We start from the raw sequence: 22,172 nt of genomic DNA on the forward strand, positions 1-22,172 counted from the left end.
TTAATAAAGGCTATATAGTTAGCGTCTCAGGAGATGGAAGAAGGGTTTTTCAGCCCGCACAATCTGCAAATCGACCTGTGAACGTACACTTCTATAGACACAAAACGGACATGAAAAACTAAACAGGCAAGCTCGGTGATGTTAAATATTCCGGTTGGAATCCAAACTATCATCCAGTTCGTACACTCTGCTAATTATCAACTTTAATATTTCCTTATTCGTCTTCTTAAAAAGTTCTCGGGAGAAAAATATTAGTAGCATATGCATTAATGAAGTCAAGAAAATGAACGCGTCTAAGAACCTTTTATGTTTCTGCTGCACGGTAAATAGAATGTCTTGTGATCAATGTCGGTACCGCAGAACTACAAAGGGCAGACAAAACAAAAAATGATGGCGCATCAACCAGGTTGTATACCATTTTAAAAATGAAATAAATCCCGTAATGGAGGACTGTCTACGCTTCGAAAAGGACATGCAGATTACGAGCTGCTTGCGTCCAAATCAAATCCAAAAAAAGGGTTTGATTTGGACACTTTCCAGATTATCAATTAAATACTTTTCGTACAACGCCCAGTTTACATCTCCATAGCCTGGTAAAAGATTCGGGTTGGACTGTTTTACAGTAGGCACTAAAGCATATAGCTATGTAATGCCTTTCGCCTTTTTGGAAATAGCCTGCAGGGAAAAAAACTTGTAGAGCGTAAAAACAAAAATACACTAAAGTTTTATTTATTGTCGAATTGGAAAGTTGAACGTAGTGTACTGTCATCAGAAAACTAGTGGACAGGATATCCATTTATTGGACGGTCATTAATATACCGAAGGAAAAGAATGTGTAAAATAACAGAAAATTGGGAAGATTATGGCATTATTTGAGAAGTTCTAGAAGACACAGATTTTGCTATCACACGTGAAGGTTGATTGGTTTTTTTTTATATGTCTGTAAATTTCGTATATTCTGTGGTCGATTTTCTTCACGAAAAAGCCGAGTTTTCGGGAGGAAAACCATACTACCCTCGCCCGAGACCGACTAACTCAGCCACGTTGCGAAAAAGATCCGTAAAAATTCCTCGTGTCATTGACGGGATACGAACTCAGGTATTTTCCACCCGGTGTGAGGAGGACGATAGTTATACCAACTGTGCTACACGCGAGGGCCATATGTAGTGAGCGATCAGAAATTGGATCGAACTGCAAAAAACAGATGGCAGACCATAATATGGGTATTAAGTGATTAAATGTACACCGCCCTACCATTAATATTCGGACACCTGCCTTTAGACAAAAAAAAAAAAAAAAAAAGAGTTTTTATTGTGTCATTTAATATTTTGTGCTTTTATGACGGCCTTCAATCTTCGCTGCATACTCTCAACCAGCTTTTTATAAATGTCAGGCGATATGTTCCTCCACTCGACCTTTAACGCAGCCACCAGTTCGGCTTGTTCTTTGGGCCATCTCGACGTGCACGTTCCCGACGATCCAATACATCCCAAAGATGTTCGAGAGAGTTCAGATCAGCACCACTCCAACTTTTCCACACCTATGTCCTCAAACCACTCTGTTACGACCCGAGCAGTATGGCATGGCGCGTTGTCTTGCTGATACAGGTATGAGCCTTCCCCGAAGTATTGCCATAATGTTGGAAGTGCATAATTGTCCAGGTTGTACTGGTATTGCAAGCATTCATGGTTTTGTCGATAACGACTAATGGGCCCAAGCCAAACCATGAAAAGCAGCCCCATATCCTGACACTAGCTCCAGCAAACTTCACAATCAGGAAAGAACTGTTCCCCTGGCATTCGCCACACCCAGTAACGGCCATCAAACCGGTAGAGTGCGAACCTCGACTAGTCTGTCCATAGGACTGTTTTCCACTGCTCTACTCCAGGATTCGCGCTCCTTACACCATGTTAATCGGCGTCTAGAATTTGCTGAGGTAATTCTGTTGAACGTGTCTCTTGTATGCCCACTTTTGCAATTGTCTGGTCGAAACCGAGTGTGCATATTTATAGCAGGTTCTGTGACGTGTTGCATGCACAGGACCTATTTCCCCATCCATGGAGGGGTGTCCGGATATTAATGGTAGGGCAGTGTATATTAAGCGGCAAAGCAATTAAGGCTATGAAGGGTCAGTATACAGTGTCTGTTATACTGCCTATGTATTCTTCGGTCGATTTTCTCGAAGAAAAAACATGCAACCCTCGCCTGAGACTGACTAATTCGTACATGGTGCATAAAAGCCCATAAAAATTCCTGGAATCACTGATGAGATTCGAACTCAGGCCTTTCACCGCCAGTGTGGGAGAACGGTGATCATAACCACGTGTTACCGTGAAGGACCATAAAATGGAACTTGTTTAGAAGGCCTTTTTGCCACACACTTTAAAAGTCCCAGAAATGTCGAGTGCAACTAGTTGCGTTTCTCAAAAATTTATCCAAAGATGAGTAACTTAAGTCAAGACCTCACCAGTGGATCGATACCGACTGCATCTGTATTGGCGATCGTTGCTCAGCTGGTAGGTTTCAAAATAGTTTAACAGTTGGTGATTTATGGATTTATCCATTACGTAAGAGGTCCATAAATACAGCCAATTCCTTTTTAGGAATTGGCTGGATGTAAGTAAATTTTCATACAGAAGAAATTCACCAGTCGCAAACGAAAGTGTAAAAATGTGACATAAACAAGAGTCAACTCTCGAGTTGACTCTTGTTTATGACTCTCGTGTCAACATGAGTCAACTCTCGAGCTAACTCTTGTTGACAGGTTTTAACGAAAAGGGGAGAAATGTTATCTGGACCACTAGACTTCTTAGTATCAAGATTTTAAGATTCTTTAGTCTTTCTGTCGGAAAACCGAAGAGGGAATTGATTGGAATGTGTTGGGAATGGGTGGAGGGGGAGAAGATTAACCAAGATCATCAATGCAAGCGTTAAAGTCAATTCATCTTTAGATGCAAATGCACAGCCATCAAGATGTAACAGAGATTAAAGTATGGATGGACTAAAATTTCGGTCAATAGCTTTGGCAAGATACTAGAAGGCCCAAATAGCATTTCACAAGAAGCTAGTTTCCTATTCTCTGTCTTTAAAAACTAGTTTGGATTTATTAATAACTTGTTGTTGCAAATTTTAGTCTAGACATAAAATTAAACTGGCGATTTGGATAAAAGCCAATGGCGATGTGCTATAATCTTATGTTGAAGAGCTTTACATATTTTTGAAAAACCATGGCTTAGAAAAAGCACGAAAAATAGTTTAGGGTAAAATGAGCAATAAAGGATTTCATCCGCATAAGAATAATTTTAGTGGTCATGCCTAACATACAAACCACCACGAAAGTGTCCGTTGTATAAACCATAATACAAAGGAGAGAATGATAATAGGACAGAGGTTCAGTTGAAGAAGAGATCACTACAAATTTTTGATTGAACAAACAGAAAGCAACTAACTATACTGTATTCTTCGAAGGGTTGTTGGGGAAGAAACGATCAAGAATGGCTGGGGGGGCGGAAGTCGAGAGAATAGTATGGCATCTTTGTAGACAATTATTATTAACGGCAATCAAGCTTTTGCCCATATATTTAGCTGTTTGTAGAAGTAAAATGTGTGTTCACAAACCGATCTGCATGTTGAGCAAGGCTGAAAAATCGAATACCTCAAGGGGAGAACCCAACCCTGTCAGCCTGAGATCGGCTAACTACAACCGCGATTAAAAGAGAGCTTTAGAAATTCCTCCAGTCATAGAACCCAAACTTCTCCAAGCCAGTGGCACACAGCGTGCCGACCTGCAGTGGAGGACGCTCTAACATATAATCGTTACTACTATAATAGCAAAATCCTCAGCATCTCTGCCAGCTGGGTTTGTATAGCAGGAAATTGAAGCAGCTGGCATTGTAATTAATAAAATCGTCAAGGAAAATTACTTCACTGATTGGAAAGTTAGACTGAAGAAAGTCGAGTTTCAAAATAGAAAGTCAGATTTTCGAGTGATCTGCTGAGCAAGAGGAGCAATTTGAACTTGAAAGATTTGGCTTTTTGATCGCCTTTGGCTCAAAAAGAATTTTCAGCCAAAGGAGATCAAAATCTACTTCAAACCTGCACTTAGGATAACTTATTTGATATAAATGATCTGAAATCCGTTCTGTTCTTTCTGACAAGTTTTCATTCTGCATTTCTGTGAAGGATAAGGAGAAAGCAAAAAAAATTTTTAAGTATTCAATACATATAAACTCCACGAACTTTTCTTAGCCAAGCCCAATTTACATCCACACTATATTCGACTGGGCAAGAGCTGAAATAATATGGGTCTGAACTTCGCTCTATATTGAAATTATTTTTTTATAGAGCTGGTTTCTGACATTCTACACACTTTAAAAAAAAAACGCAAAAAAAAAAAAAAAATTCAATTCTGGGCTAAGGTGCAAGTTTCTAGCATCTCTTTCATGAGTAAATAATCCGAAAAGGTAACATAAAATTTTAGAAATGTTTCTCGCCATAAACATACTCCACAGTAAAGTTGAGCAGAGCCATCTAACAGCGACTCTGAAGCCCATATCGATTAACTCGTTAGATCTATATTGGAAAAATAACTCATGAATCTATTTAAAAAACACCCATCAAACTTCACTAAAATCTGGAAGAAAAGTAAACTTCTTGTAAACTATACATTTCCAAATCCAGAAAACTTAGCAGGTATGCATGAGATGTCAGTATATAGTGTCTGTAAATTGCATATATTTTCAGAACGACTTGCACGTAAGCACAAAAAAAAAAAAAAAAAAAAAAATCGGGAGGCAGAAAACCTAAATCTCAGCATGAGACCAGCTAATTACAGCCATGAGAGGGAGAAAAATACGCTATTATACATGATGATTCAGTAAAAAAGCACTTAATGCCAAACGATAAACTGATATTTTAAATATTATTTCTACCAAGGTAGATGGACAAATTTATTGAATATACTTTTATGTCCATCACCTCGATAATGTAAATATCGAAGTTTCATTGGGTTTCTATAACTTTTTTTCACAAGCTACCCAATTAATTTTAAACGATACAGCACAAAATGCTGATTTTTTTTTTTTCGAGCGAAGTATCCTTGTAAGAGAATATACACAACAGAGACCCCCCCCCCCCAAACACACAAAATCCCTTATTAATAATAAATTTTATAGGTTAAAGCAATTACAACTTAAATTATAGAAGCCAGCTATTTAGAATGCATTTGCTTACAATCGGACCCAAACTAAAATTTGCGATACGAAGAAACGCTAGGACGTATCAAGACGAAGGTATTTCGATTTTGATCCAGCTTGAAACAATATGGCCGCCGCTATATTATAAGTTCCCCTCCCCCATTACTGTTCTACGTATACAGTTGCATTACTATTGAAATGTCTGATTTAACAGATTTGGTCATTAAAATACATGTTATTCTGAGCATTTTTTATAAACTGAAAATTAAAATTTGTACAATGATTTATGATATATTGATTTAATAAATAATTTCAATAATTTTTTAATAATAATAATAATACGAACTTTTTCAATAAAAGCTTAGCTTTAAATTTAGTCTATGTAAAAGGGTAATGAAGTATTAAACAAGTTAATTCAAAATACTTTATAGAATATATTTTTTTTTTTTTTTTGGCTTCCTTGCACCATGTGGCCATTGCTAATTACTTCAGAAAAATGTATCCTACAATAAATATCTAAAATCAAAAATACCGTATCGTAATATAATGCTATCTTCGAATAAAAAATGTGGCTAAATAATGTGATTTCTAACCATTAATATGAAAAAATTCATAATTTTTAAATAATATTATAATAATTATCTTGAAGAGAAACAGCAGCGACACCTGTTATTAAAAGAGAACATAAATAGCATGACAACGTAGTTAAAAGAATCCAAACAGACGTGGCATATATGCACGAAGTAGCAAAGATTATTTTAATTACAAAAGAAAAATACCCCTTTATTTGTCATGGTATGCACCAAGTCAAATAAAGGTTTTTATTAAGTGTATGAAGCACACCCACTTGAAAAAGAACAGGTTCGAGTTCTATCGATCACACGAGGAACTTTAGCGAAACAAGTGGAACCGAGTTCGAAGCTCTTACGCAGATGAGTGCCATTTTCCATCCACATAAACTGGCCTTAAAACACACGACACCCTGAAGCTTCGTGGCCTGAACTGCCTTGGTATAACCAACTATCCCAATCTGCTTTAACCAGTACTTTAACAAGTAGTCAGATCTATATCAATGGTTGCTTGAAACATTAATAATAAACGCGTAATGGCTCACACTTGATCTGCTTTCCCACGTTTTATATTTTATTATTTATCTAATTTTTATGTTACTCCTTTATTTCCGCTTCCTGTTTTTATTATATATTATTTTATATATTACTTTGCCAAGTAGGTGTTTTTCCCATACACTTAAATAAATAAAATATAAATAAATAAACGATCAAAAGTTATATGGCGAAGAAAACAATGCAAACTTCGATAATATGGACACAGGAGAAAGTTCTCAGCTTTTGTTTACACAATATAAAAGAAACCCTAATTTATATTTTTAAATATTAAACTTAAAATTCTATCAAAATTACAATAATACATAAATAAAGTAAAAATGGATTTTTACAGTTTGTTGGACACAGAAAAACGGATACTCTGGTATAATTATTTTCTACAGCTAAATATTGCATATAAAAACAAAATAACGAAAAATACAGATCTCACACTAGGCAAATTGCACAGGGTGCCACGACCCCTGCACTTTGTAAAGTTACAACGCAAAATTCTAGAATCCATGTTCACGTGTTCTCCTTTAACACTAAATAAAAGAACATAAAAAAATTGTACAAACTTTACAGTTAAAAAAAATGTCTTGCTTAGCACAAATATCCATTCAGTGATCTGCAATTTAACCAAAACGGCAACAAAAAATGTTTAAAAACGTACCTTCAAAAAGTCTTCCCATTATGTCTGTGGGTGATACCAGCTGTTCTGCCTCTATTCGCGAGGCTACACTTTCCCCACCTAGGTGTGGTTGGTATATCCTAGTAACCAACCGACAGCACGTTAGGGTTAACTGGTTACAACAACTTTTCAAGTCATGGAAGAGTGGAGAGGATACTTCTCCTTCGAAGCAACTAGCTCTACTGTAAAGCCGCAAGGAATCGGCTTCCCCAGTAAGATGCCCTTACAGTTCGCGTCACCTCGCTAAAAGCACCTTTGACACAGTTGCATCGCGTCGTTCGATGACAGCAGGTGTGCGTTTAGTTACTTCCTCCTCCTTCGCTCCCTTACTGATGTAAGAGCCAAGGTTCCTAAGGGACTGTGATAAAAGCACAAGAGTGCATCAGTCTGATAGCTGCCACTCCCACCCATCTCTACCGGAATGATTCGCTATCAATACTAAGCGCTGTTGCGATGTTATGGCCGCTTTCGCTGTAGCCGTCCCTAGCTAGACAGACTGCTCCATTCGACCGCGGGGGATGTAACAGCATAAATTTGTGAAGCTCTCTTGGCAGACGACAGGCACAAGCAGAGGAAAAACAACGTGATGAGTTTCTGTGCAAGTGCGCAAAGGCATGCGAATATCCATTAACCACGCACTTTTTTTTTTTTTTTAACAAAACTGAACTTAAATATACTTCCTACATTAAATAATTAATAAAATGATAAAATACTTCACTGAAAACTATATTTTTCCTTAATTTAATCCGTGCATTTCCATGCATCACTCTTATATACACAAAACAACGATTAACACCCTAAATCACTATATGCTTACTGAATAATCTTCTGCTTATTTTTAACACCTCCTAGCGGCTGCTTTTACCAATAACTGTTAAAATATAATAAATAATAATAATATAACAATAAATAATATAATTTGAACAATAACTATTTATATATAATATAAATAAATAAATAATGTAAATAAAATAGTAAATAAAAAATAAAATAATAAATAAATAACATGATTTTAACAATAACTGTTAATAAAATAATAAAATTATGGGGTCAAATCTGCTTATTTAATTTTTTTAAATTTGCAGTAATACAAATTAGATAACATGAAAATCGAGTTACATAACAAATAATTAAAAGAATGGATGTGTGCGTGTTCTTACACAATACGGAAAATTCACATAATGTAATGGGAGATAATGTAATAAGCATGGGAGAAAGCCATAAGTTCCAGAGTAGTTGGTGCCAGGGAAGTAGAGGCGTCTCTCTCACCGAAGCAGAACGTCTAGTTGTCTATTCAGCAGCTGTTGTTGCGAAGTCGTAGCCGAGTGGTCAGGTAAAAGTGTGCATAAGTACACGTGCTTTGAGTGAATGGGGGTTCAAGCCCGTGACTGCTAAATACGTTGCTGTTTCTCGTATTCTCTGTACCTTGTGTACTCCTCTGACCGTGTTGTGGTCAGGAGTATAAAGAGAAAATTAAATTATTAAATACTAGTTGGCAACTTGAACAGGAAAACGAGTCAACAGCAGTGACGTGATGGAAAATGCAAGATTGAGGGGAACGGTGGAACATTTAATGAGTGCTAAGAGGCCAGTGACTGTGAAAAATCACATAGGAATAAAAATAAGGAAAGTCCAAGCACGTTTTTGGTAAGAGAATATTTCTTTTGTTCCCTAACGGATGTCATCTTTCAAAAAGGCAATGCAGAATACTACAAGATTACCTTCCTCCTTGGCCTACCCACTCCTGAGATATAAACACTATCAAGCGTCTGTGAGGTGTTGTTTAAGGCTGTAAGCAATGAATTCACGCTGGCCACAGTGAAATTGAAGGATTACTGATAACATTCCACACCATACCTCCGGATATATTTCTTAATTTTGTGACATCCTTGCCATAGTGTGTTCAAGCTGTTATCCAAGCCTATGAAGTCCAAAAATTATAAAATAGGCCACACTTGTTATTGTACTCAAAATATTTGAAAAAAAGTGAGTAATGTTTGGTACGGAAGTGCATTATTTTATTTATTCATCTGATCATTACAAATCACCCTGGTACAGCCGTAAAGGCTACGAGGGTAGATCATAAATACTCACAATTTCTTGTTTATACAATTTTATACTTCAGGATAATTTTCAAATAAATTAATGTTTGCAATTGTTTTTTCTTTCAGTACATATTTACAAAAGACAGATTTTCAGCTATTCCTTTCCTTCTACATTACAGTTTTTTACACTCTTGTTCCTTTTACTTCTGTGATTTTTAGTTTTCTTCTAATTCTTTTACTTTTAAATGAATTTAAAAACTTGATTTATGACACAGCAGTACCGTGTATGAACTTATGTGAACTAAAAGTAAGGTAAAACATGTCATTTCGAAAATAAGCGTATTAACTGAAGCATACCTGAAAATCGCATCCAGCAAAGGGGATTGTGGACCTTAATAAATGTTACTGTATAATTAACACTGACATCCAAAAACAACCCACTGCAGTTCTCATGTTGTTTATAAGAGTGTTTAAGAGTCCTGATGGTAATGAGACACAATCTTTTAGGACACCAGTGCGTACTTTTGTAGGAGTCTGCGAAAAGCTAATTCGAAATTTGTTTTTCCCGCGATCTATACACACTCAACGGGATTCTGGTTTGGAGATCTCGGTGGCCACTCCATTTGAGGGACAGCCTCATTCTGAAGAAAGTCGTCAACCAATGGCACTCTTTGAATAATGCAATGGCACTCTTTGAATTAGTCTTCATTAGAAATAACTGGGGCCTACTACCTCACTAAAAAGATCCAAGAATTTCTTTCCTACAGCTCATATCAGAACCCTTACAAATAGGACAGTACTAGTAATCACCGTTCCCCCACACCGTGAAAAAGGCCGAGTTTTAATCCTGACAATGATGGAGGAATATTTATGGGCTTTTTCACAAAGTGGCGGTGTTAGTCGGCCTCAGTCGAGGGTTGCATGATATTTCTTCCTGGAATAAGAGCTTTTTTTCCAGAAAACCGAATAAAGACACAATTAATACAGTATACTCTCCGCTCATAGCCTTAATTACTTTGACATTTAACACATCAGTCACAATTTTTATCTCGAAGATGTGAAACTCGCTAAATGCATTGCACGTTATACCTGCGTAGTTAGTGGTCTGATGAAACCATCAGACCACTTCCTTTGTTGCGATTCATCGCTGTTGGATCAAATCGGCTTAAATGGGATGTTCTTGCGGCGACGTAAAATAAAAGGAACACAAATCAAGGATAATTTTTGCATACAGATCTTTTCTTTTGCAGCCCATTCTTGTTGTTGTTATTCTGTTTTTAGGAGCATTAGCAACTAAGGCCATATTGCTCCGGGGATATGCGGTGGTCATTCCCTGACCTTTCCGCATCCTCCGTATTTGGTGGTCACGGGCTCGAACCCCGGTCTAATCAAGAAGCGTGTGCTACGCACTGCTGCTCCTACCCATCTGGCTACGGAGGCGCCTTGCAGCCCATGGACATAGTTCGAATTGAGATATTCCGTTGGTTGGTTAGTTTTTGTAGGAGTTTAGGCACATCAGTATCTGTACATATTATATACGGCACAATAGGCCATATTGCGCCGTATATAATATGTCTGTAATTTGAGTTTGTTCTATGGTCGATTTGCTGTTTGCTGGACGAAAAATCAGCTTTCCAGGAAAAAAAGGCATGCTAATCTCGCCTGAAACCGACTAACTCAGTCACGCTTGAAAAAGACTCAAAATATCCTCGCATCATTGACAAGATTCGAACTCGGGTCTTTTCCATCCAGTGTGGAGGACAATGATAATACCAACTGTGCTACCCATATAAGGACAGATTTTCCATCTTGAGGATGTTGCAATGTAAAATAAAGCTGCAATGTCACCAGCAGATGACCAATAAAATATTGGTCATCTGCTGGTGTCGTTACTCTTGGTCAACCTTGGGGCAGATCGTTGGGATATTTCTCACTTGGCTGTGTCTCTAAAATCGAATTTGGGCGACCATTAAGGACCCATGCTACTTCTACTATGATTGATGGCCTTCGCAGATAGCATAGTGGTTACGATCGCTGTCAATTCCATACATATCGTGTGGAAAAGGCCTAGGCTCAAATCCCAATATAGAGAGAAGAAACTTTATGGGCTTTTCCACACTATGATAGAATCAGTTAGTCGCGAACAAGGGTTGAATAGTTTCTTCCAGTAAACTTGGGCTTTTTATGAATCAAACCGATCATAGAACATAGGTAATTTATAGACACAATATGACACTTTAGTTGCATTGATGCAAAAAGAAAAATTGTGATTAGCCGGCTTTCATTCTGCCAATAGCTCTCCACCGCAATATATCACCTGTATGGAATCTGGGTCACAGTAAAGTCATATAGTTTGATTTTGCACTAAATCAGATGGCTTTATTACCATCTATTTTTAAATATCAGAACGATCGTCACATGTACTCATTTGCATTTACATTAGTTACTTGATCAATGTGAACAATTTCAGTAGTTTCTATTAAGGGCAAGTAATAAATAATTTGACCTTATTTCAACTCTTGTCAACTAGTGTATTTGAATAGCTACTGAGCGTGAATTTAATATATAAGGAGTATCAGTTGGTAGTAAATGAAGTATAAACGTCAAACTTTAAGCTTTTTTTTCTCTCTTTTTAAACGGGTATTATATACTTCAGGGATTATTTCCTCTATAATGTTGAACTCTGAAAGCGCGAATAACAACTTGAATACCTCAAGTGGTACTCTCCATTCGATGTTCTGTGAGATGAGGTCGTTGAAGGGTTTCACGAGGATCAGCGACTTAGGCCATATCGATTCGTATATATTGTGCCTGTTTTGTGGTCGATTTGCTTGTTTTCTGGATGAAAAACCCGGGTTTCCAGGAGAGAAACCCGTGCAATAATCGCCTGAGACCAAGTAGTAGTAGTAGTAGTAGTAGTAGTAGTGGCACATGATGCAAGAAAGCAAGTGTAGGAGCTTATGCAGCATCAGCCAAAAAAAAAAAAAAAAAAATCACACCATTCCCTCCAAATGCCTGTCCAGTTCCTCCTTAAATTTATTTAACCTATCAACTTCTACAACGACAGATGGAAGTTTGTTCCAGCAATTAACCACCCGCTGGCTAAAGGCAAATTTCCGCACATCTATTCTACATCTGTCCTTTCTTAATTTGAACTTATGTCCCCGTAGGTTGGTAATCTGAACAAGTGGAAGGATCCAGGTTGGGGGGGATACAAGGACTAATAGATTAACAGTAGCCACTGGCAGAGGTGGAAGTGATTCTTGCACTGCTTCTATTCAAATGAGCAGAAGTCTGAAAAACAAGATGCAGGATATTTCAGAGACTGCTGGTAGTCATTGCGTTACAAGTAAACACATGGGTTGTGTTAGGGTAGCTAAGAATAGAAACAGGTGCATGTATACCTGCGTGTACACCAATGCTAGGAGTTTGGTAAATAAATTTGATGAATTTGAGGTATTGCTCAAAACATCAAAGGCAGATATTGTTGGGATATCAGAGACATGGTGTCACACAGATATAAGTAATGCGGAACTGGAATTTGGGGAATACAATGTATATAGAAAGGATAGACAGGACAGGAGGGGAGGAGGGGTTATGCTATTAATTAAGAAACACATAAAGTCAAAGGAAGTGAAGCCAGTTGACATCGATGGACAGGGCAGTGTCGAGTCAGTTTGGTGTGACATAAGCATAGGGAAATCAAAATTGAGAGTAGGAGTGTGCTATAGGCCTAATGACTCTGATGAGTATAATAATATATTGTACAAGGAAATAGAGTGGGCCAGTAAATCAGAGAGTCTTATAATGGGGGATTTTAATTTCCCAGATATTGACTGGAATTTGTGGGTTGGTCACTCGCACACTAGCAAGGTTTTGTGGATTTATTGGATGATTGTTTTCTACATCAGCATGTTCGTGAGGCAACAAGAGGGAGCAATACTCTTGATCTGATTATCAGCAGTGATTCTTCATGCATTAAGAACCTGCAGATAAATGAACCACTAGGTGGCAGTGATCACAGTGTGTTGAAGTGGGATTTACTCAAGGAGGTAACTACCATCAGAGGTAAAGGGAAGGGCTTTTGTTTTCGTAAAGGCGACTATGATGGTCTGAGACAGTATTTAAATTCTATACAGTGCGACCAACTGATGATGTTACCAACAGCAAACTCAAAATGGGAAGCATTCAAGGAACTAATCTTGGTGGCTACCAGGCTTTACATACCAACTAAGAAATATTGTTCAAGGTTTAGGCCTAAATGGTTGTGAGATGGACTAATGAGACATGTGGCAGAGAAGAAAAATGCATGGGATACATACAAATTAATGGGTGACATGGAAGCCTATGATAGATATAAGTTGGTCTGTAACCAAGTCACAAAGGAGATTAGGCAGGCAAAGGCAGACTACGAAAAATCCTTGGCAAAGGATGCAAAGAAAAACAGAAAGGAGTTCTTTACATACTTGAACTCGAGAAGGAAAGGGATGAATCAGATTGGTCCACTGGATATTGATGGTTCAACAGTTGAGGATCCTGCTCAGGTGGCTAACAATCTAAACGAGTATTTTGCATCTACATTCACGCATGAGGAGTTATTCAGGAAGGAGAATGATGTAGGTAAAGTAAACATTGGCAGTGAGCTGGATGATTTTGTAATAACCGAGAGGAAAGTGGAGGAGAGATTGTTGAGGATAAACATAAAAAAGGCACCTGGGGTGGATGGGATCTATCCAGTTATATTAAAGGAGGCAGCAAAGGAAGTATGCAAACCCCTAGCCATAATTATGAGAACTTCTTTGGACTCAGGGGAAGTACCCATAGACTGGAGATGTGCAAATGTAACCCCAATTCACAAAGGAGGATCAAAGGCTGACACAAGTAATTATAGACCTGTTAGTTTAACTTCTGTTCCAGGTAAATTAATGGAGGCACTGGTTAAAGAAGCACTGCAGGATCATCTAGACAAGAATTCAGTTATAGCTCAGACGCAGCATGGTTTTGTTAAGGGCAGGTCTTGCCTGACCAATTTGATTGGATACTATGATGTAGTCACAAAAGAACTGGATGCAGGGAATAACTTTGATATTATATATTTGGATCTTAGAAAGGCTTTTGATACTGTTGCACATGGAAGACTGCTGCACAAATTGGAGCAGTGTGGCATTGGAGGCAAATTGCTGCTATGGATAAGGGGATGGTTGAGTGGCAGAAGACAGAGAGTGGTAATCAATGGACACTGCTCAACGTGGACTAATGTTATTAGTGGAGTTCCTCAAGGTTCAGTGTTGGGTCCATTGTTGTTTTCGGTGTTTATGAATGATATTGATGATGGGATATCAAGTTTAATGTCTAAGTTTGCAGATGATACAAAGGTTGGCAGGGTCGTTAAGGACACTACTGACGCTATGCTGCTGCAACAGGATCTGGAAAGGTTGAACAGATGGGCTGAGAGGTGGCAAATGAAGTTTAACATTGACAAATGTAAAGTACTACATATGGGTAACAGTAACCCCAGAGCAATGTGTCAACTCTGCGGTACTACACTGACAGTGGTGGAGAATGAAAAGGACCTGGGGGTAATTGTGCAGGCAGATATGAAGTTCTCTGAGCAGTGCAGACGAGCTGCAAGAGTAGCTCATGGTGTCTTGTCAATGATATACAGGAATTTTTCTAGCAGGGATAAGGAGGTGATTATTCCCTTGTATAAGGCAATGGTTAGGCCACATCTTGAGTACTGTATACAGGTCTGGAGGCATCATTTCAAGAAGGATGTAGAGCTGCTGGAACGGGTACAGAGAAGGGCAACAAGATTAGTAAATGGAACAAAGGGTTGCTCTTACGAAGAAAGGCTTAAGTTTTGCAAATTACAGAGTCTGGAGACTAGGCACCGGCGAGGTGATCTGATAGAGGTGTATAAGGCTTTGAATGGTTTGAGCATGCTCAATGCCAATGGGATTCTTCATCTTTCTCAGAATAATCACCTCAGAGGGCATAAATTCAAATTGAGGAAGGACGGATGTCGGATAGATGTGCGGAAATTTGCCTTTGGCCAGCGGGTGGTTGGTTGGTGGAACCGACTTCCATCACTTGTTGTTGAAGTTGATAGCCTAAACAAATTTAAAGCTCAACTGGACAGGTATTTCGAACGAACGGAGGGGTGAAATGGGAGAGGGTTTTTTTTTTTTTTTTGGCTGATGCTGAATAAGCTTGCTTTCTTGCATCATATGCCTCTACTAATGCTAAATGCTAATGCTAATGATCCCATCAGAATTCAGCGTGCTCAACCCATTCAAGGCCTTATAGACCTCAATCAGATCACCGCGCAGGTGCCTAGTCTCCAGCCACTGCAATTTGCAGAACTTAAGCCTCTCTTGGTAAGAGAATCCCTTCATTCCCCTCACCAATCGTGTTGCTCTTCTCTGTACACGCTCAAGCAAATCTACATCCTTCCTAAAATGAGGCCTCCAGACCTGTACGCAGTACTCAAGGCGTGGCCTGACCATTGCCTTATACAGAGGGACAATCACCTCCTTTTCCCTGCTAGCAAAATTCCTATATATCATTGACAAAACCCCATGACCCGCCCTAGCAGCCTGTCTGCACTGCTCAGAAAACTTCATATCTGACTGCACAATTACTCCCAGGTCTTTTTCATTTTCTACCACCTTAAGTGTAGTACCACACAGTTGGTACGTTTCTCTGGGGTTATTTCTACCCATATGCAGTACTTTGCATTTGTCAAGGTTGAACTTCAGTTGCCACTTCTTAGCCCATCTGCCCAAATTATCTAGATCCTGTTGCAGTAGCACACTGCCATTACTGTCATTAACAACCCTGCCAACCTTTGTGTCATCTGCAAACTTCGACATTAAGCCTGATATACCTTCATCAATATCATTGATAAATACACAAAACAACAGTGGACCCAACACCGAACCCTGTGGGACTCCACTAATAACATTAGTCCACGAAGAGCAGCACCCATTGATTACCACCCTCTGTCTTCTCCCACTTAACCATCCTTTTATCCATTGTAGCAACTTACCCTTAATACCATTCTGCTCCAATTTGTACAGTAGTCTTCCATGCGCAACAGTGTCAAAAGCTTTCCTGAAATCCAAGTATATGATATCAAAATTATTTTTTGCATCCAGTTCCTTTGTGACCACATCATAATAACCAATCAAATTTGTCAGACAAGACTTTCCCTTAACAAACCCATGCTGTGTTTGAGTTATCGCTGCAGTCTTGTCTAGATGATCCTGCAATGCATCTTTAACCAGCGACTCCATTATTTTACCGGGAACAGAAGTTAAACTAACTGGTCTGTAATTACTCGTGTCACCCTTCGATCCACCTTTGTGAATTGGGGACACATTTGCACATCTCCAGTCCGTGGGAACCTCCCCTGAGTCCAAGGATGCTCTCATAATTATGGCTAAGGGTTTGCTTAGTTGCTTTGCCGCCTCCTTTAAAATAACTGGATAGATCCCATCCACCCCAGGTGTCTTTCTTATGTTTAACTTCAACAATTTCTCCTCCACTTTGCTCTCAGTTATTACAAAATCATTAAGCACACTGCTACAATTTGATAACCTTCTTCCATTTTCAAATTGTAATAATTCCTCACGTGTGAATGTAGATGCAAAATACTCATTCAGTTTGTTTGCTATCTGAGCAGGATCATCAACAGTCGAACCATCGATGTCAAGTGGTCCAATCAGATTCATCCCCTTCCTTTTAGAGTTTATATAAGTAAAGAAATCCTTGCTGTTTTTCTTAGCATCTTTTGCCAAAGATTTCTCGTAATCCGCCTTCGCCTGCCGAACCTCCTTTGTGACCTGATTACAGACTAGCTTATATCTGCTACAGGCTTCTGCGTCGCCTGATAATTTATATGCATCCCATGCATTTTTCTTCTCTGTCACGAGTCTCATTAGTTCATTTGATAACCATTTAGGCCTAAACCTTGAACGATATTTCTTAATCGGTATATAAAGTCTAGTAGCTTCCACGATTAATTCTTTGAATGCTTCCCACTTAGAATTTACTGTTTGTAACATCGTCAGTTGATCCCACTGTACAGAATTTAAAAACTGTCTGAGACCACTGTACTCCCCTTTACGGAAGCAAAAACCCTTTCCTTTACCCCTGACGGTAGTTACCTCTTTGAGTAAATCCCACTTCAGCACACTGTGATCACTGCCACCTAGTGGTTCCTTTATCTGCAAATTCTTAATACACGAATGATCACTGCTGATAACCAGATCAAGAGTGTTACTTTCTCTGGTTGCCTCTCGAACATGCTGCTGCAGAAAACAATCATCCAATAACTCCACAAAAGTCTGACTAGTGTGTGAGTGACCAACCCACAAGTTCCAGTCAATATCTGGGAAGTTAAAATCCCCCATTATAAGACATTCTGATTTACTGGCCCACTCTATTTCTCTGTACAATTGTTCATTGTACTCATTCAAGTCATTAGGCCTATAACACACTCCTACTCTTATTTTTCCTTTCGCAGTGCTTATCTCACACCAAACTGACTCAACAGAGCACTGTTCATCTATATTAACTGGGTGCACTTCCTTTGATTTTATGTTTTTCTTAATTAACAGCATAACACCCCCTCCCTTTCTGTCCTGTCTATCCTTTCTGTACACATTGTACTCCCCAAATTCCAGTTCTGCATTCCTTATATCTTTGTGACACCACGTCTCTGCTATCCCAACAATATCCGCCTTTGATGTCTTGACCAACACTTCAAATTCATCAAATTTATTTACTATACTTCTAGCATTGGTATACATGCAAGCATACATGCTCCTATGCCTATTCCCTGTTACCCTAACACATCCCATATACCCAACTATTCCATGATGACTGCCATCCGTCCCTGAAACCCCCAACACCCCTCGCTCCAGGTCGCTTCTTATTCTAATAGAAGTTGTGCAAGAATCACCTTCACCTCTGCCTGCGGTTACTGTTAAACTATTAGTCTTTGTATCCCCCCAAACTAGCAGTTTTCCGACCCACCTAACACTGCCTCGATAGCATCAGCAAATATTCTTGCACCCTTTCTATTTAAGTGTATCCCATCCCTGTAGAAGCAATCTCTCCTGTTAACAAGTACAGTCCAGGCTGAAAAAAATTCTACCCCTTGAGCCTTGCACAATCTTTCCAGGGCCGAATTGATCGACAAGGCTCTCATCATGTACTCCCTCCTATCGTGTCTGGGCAGAATTGCAGACACTTTCAAATTCAACCCTATTTCACGGCTTTTTTTCAACAGTGACCTGTACTTGTTGAGTAATTCCGCCGGTCTCCTACTCTTAATATCATTAGTACCAACGTGTACAACTATATCACCTTTTGTGCCCTTAAAAGATGATATCCGCTCTACAACGTCATCAACCTTTGCCCCTGGCAGACATACCCTGGTCCTGTTCCACCTATCCTTTTTACAAAATATATTCCCCGTCTCCCTGACAATAGAGTCACCAACAATAACTAGTTCCTTTGGGACCAGCGCATTCTGCTTTGGAGATTGCCGCCGTGTTGCCCGATGCCCAGGAGTGAGCTCTGGCGTTGAGGTGGGCAGCTGAGAGCCTGATGGGCCCCTCAATTTAGATCTTTCGATAAGTAACTAACCCACGTTGTGAAAAAAAAGCCCATAGATATTCTTCACATCATCGACAGGATTTTAACTCAGGTCTTTTCAACCCGGCGGGAAGGACAGCGATTCTACCAATTGTGCTACCAATGAGGGCAAAATTGTGTATCCGGAGTTGGGGGTCAAGAGAGATAAAGGTTTGCTCAAGATTTATATAAGGGTATTCTGCGTCCTAGACTAGCCTCTTAGATATGCAACACTATTAAATTTTTATTAGTTTTATTAGTTAAAAGTGAAATGTTTTAATAAAGATTCTTCGTCAAAGGTTGAATTCAGAGCTAACAGGCGATCATCTTTATACGTCAAAATATATTTTCGCATTTTGTGATCCCACACAATTTCATGCAATAATAAGGGTGTCCCATTACTTTTGTTGTGTATATGTTTACACTTGTAATATCGATCGTTATACAGTTGAGTCTCAGTTCTTCGTTAGCTGTTTTAACCATACACGACTCAAGGCAGCCCATAATTCATTTATTCATTTTTCTCCCCTTTGTATCGTTATTTTATTGAATAGAATAGCATCAACTTTATTGGTTGCATACCTACCAGAATCTAGCGAAGTTTACATTTAAAATAAATTATGTACATAAATAAGAATCATTACAAGAGGAAATTCGTGGTTGTCAGTTCAAATGAGCACCGAGTACAAATAGAAAATACAACCTACAGACAATGCACAAATGCAGTGTTATTGGTTGACAAGCGGTTCCTTTATTTACAGAATTTTATCAAATGTCAGTTGTATTAAAGTTTAACAAACAAACTGGATTGACCAAATCACGATCATATTATATAAACAGGCGCCACCAAGCGGTAAGTAATTGTTTTAGTTTTGCATTTTTGTAAGCTTCCCCTAATGTGACATTTAAAAAATCAATCATACGTTATTATTGAATGCATCTTTCTTCCCGTTCTGTAATAATAAATAAGTGTTCTGAAATGAAAGGAAATATGTTTTCAAGAGATTGATGGTTATTAATTTTATTTTAATCAATAGCTTATCTAGAAATACACAAAGTCGAGGGAAGTTACAAACATTTAATTTACTTTATAAAAAGAATTATTACTTAATGAAAATTATTACATAGATTAAACATAAATAAACCGTTAAGTTAATAATTGATGAAGAATAAATAAAGATCGCGTCAAAGATGGCATAAGTATTATGATTATATGTTTACGCAAAGTCAAAACAACCTGCCTGCAGATGTATAATTTGCTATGCTTCGTTTATGAATCTGCCACAGCGTCAAAGGGCGCTGCGATCGTTTCACCACAAATTTTCTGAATATAGTTATAAACATTTAATTTAATGGCTTGTTAATTTAATATAGGATAAATTTTTAAGAAATTTTTGTATGGTATTAGGGGAAAAAAATTTCTGCAATAGCATGAAACAGTTTTGGCAGAGTATTAGAAAGGGGCGGGCAGCAAAATGCCTGAAAACCGGTATTAAGAGGTGAAATAAATAAGTTCATGGATAGATGAGAGTTGCAATCTGTGGTAACATGCTCGTGTTAGTCTGAATTACGCGAAGGTGTTTTACGCATTTCGTCACATTTTAAAATTGGTGATATACTGGGCAGTTAATTTGCATTCAATTTTATTTCAAAACAAAGAAAAAAATAATAATAATAACAGCTTTCAGAGAAGGTGCTATTGTGTCGTTAGAAGACTTCGGTAGTTTTCAAAGCTTAAAGAGACGTCGACGATCCTTGCGCTGACCACCCTTCCAACTTCAAAAACTAATGATTCAATCAATTTCGTTTGATTAGAAGTGATCGACGTTTAATTACCCTCGAAGTTCCTAATGAAATTGATATTTCTTATGGGTCACGTCAATCAATTTGAACCTAAGATTTGGGAATGCCACGCGTTTCAATCAAATTCGTGCTTTGCATCCCCACTGATGATCACAAAGAGCAGCGACTTCTCCCATGTCAGCATACGTATTTAGATTGAGGTTGTTGTTGTTGCAGGGTTTTATGCGTACCCCAATTCCGAACCTGCTGATGATCAAACTTTGTTCCTTCCATCATTACTGGTGATGAATTGTGGGTCTACTATGGCTATTACCCGGAAAGAAAGATACAATTCCTCTTAGTGGAAAATTCTGTCTCCTCCAAGGCACCAAAAAAAGCAAGATAATCTCAATCAAATGCGAAGGTCATAATTATCGGATTTTTTTTTAACTTACAGGACAGTGCTCTCATTATGAATTTGTCTCGCATGGTCAAACTGGAATATCACATTAGAAAACAGGCTTTGTGCGTCGGGTTGCATTATATCATCCAAGTTTCTTGCGACGACCGACTAACAGGTTAACATAATTTTTTTTTAAAAAATAAATTTATTAAAATAAAAATTATATACAGGGTGTCTCAAAAATACACGACATAACTTCAGGAATCAGTTCCTCATATGTAGACAATAAAAATATTTTATATCAACATAGTTCCGGAAATGCTTGTTCCCGAGTTATTAACCGGAATGTCTTATCTCCCGCAGGTGATTTCCCTCTTAACAAGGTACTGACAGAATCTGGTGGTTTTCCATTCCGACCATGTACTCAAATCAGGAGCAAGCGGATATGCACTTTATGTACGGTTTGGCAATGCTCTGGAGGCTCGTCGTTTGTACCACGAAAGGTTCCCAAAACGAAGATGTCCAGACAGGAAAACGTTTGAAGGTATCCATCGCTGCCTTTGTGAACATGGGACCTTTACACCTCGTGCTGCCAACAGAGGACGACCAAGATCTACGACTCCTGAAGTAGAGGAGGAGATTTTGGATGTCGTCCTCTGTCGAGATTAAGCAAGCGAAGGCAGTTACGAGAAAGTTTTGGCAAAGGATGCTAAGAAAAACAGAAAGGATTTCTTTACTTATATAAACTCTAAAAGGAAGGGGATGAATCAGATCAGTCCACTTGATATCCATGGTCCGACTGTTGATGATCCTGTTCAGATAGCCATCACACTGAATGAGTATTTTGCATCTACATTCAAACATGAGGAGTTATTAAGGAAGGAAAATGCCAGAGGTTTTTATCAAATTGCAACAGGGTGCTTAATGATTTTGTAAAAACTGAGAGTAAAGGGGAGGAGATTGTTGAAGATAAACATAAGAAAGGCACCTGCGGTGGATGGGATCTATCCAGCTATATTAAAGGAGGCAGCAAAGAAACTAAGAAAATCCTCAGCCATAATTATTATAGCATCCTTGGACACAGGGGAAGTCCCCACCGACTGGAGATGTCCAATTGTATCCCCAATTCACAAAGGGGAATCGAAGGGTGACAAGAGTAATTATAGACCAGTTAGTTTAACTTCTGTTCCGGGTAAAATAATAGAGTCACTGGTTATAGATGCATTGCAGGATCATCTAGACGAAGACTGCAGCAATAACTCAGACACAGCATGGGTTTGTTAAGGGGAAATCTTGTCTGACAAATTTAAT

The 22,172-nt window shown here is 38.5% G+C and overlaps 1 protein-coding gene across 4 annotated transcripts in view; it reads right to left on the minus strand.

Annotated features, from left to right (window-relative positions):
- The window catches only part of LOC150091807 (uncharacterized), a 167,689-nt gene that overhangs the window by 110,063 nt on the left and 35,454 nt on the right, over positions 1 to 22,172 (minus strand). For 2 of the 4 annotated variants that reach the window (XM_090377064.1, XM_090377054.1), the window contains exon 1: positions 6,972 to 7,467. The exons of 1 other annotated variant lie outside the window; for it this stretch is intronic. The gene's annotated coding sequence lies outside the window, so the exon portion shown is untranslated. Of the gene's footprint in view, positions 1 to 6,971; positions 7,468 to 7,806; positions 7,861 to 22,172 lie in introns of those variants that run through there. One more of the 4 variants, XM_090377072.1, reaches the window with a different exon arrangement.

Source organism: Mastigoproctus giganteus, chromosome 1 (genome assembly GCF_048544385.1).
Source record: "Mastigoproctus giganteus isolate SK-2022 chromosome 1, ASM4854438v1, whole genome shotgun sequence".
Classification (NCBI taxonomy): domain Eukaryota; kingdom Metazoa; phylum Arthropoda; class Arachnida; order Uropygi; family Thelyphonidae; genus Mastigoproctus; species Mastigoproctus giganteus.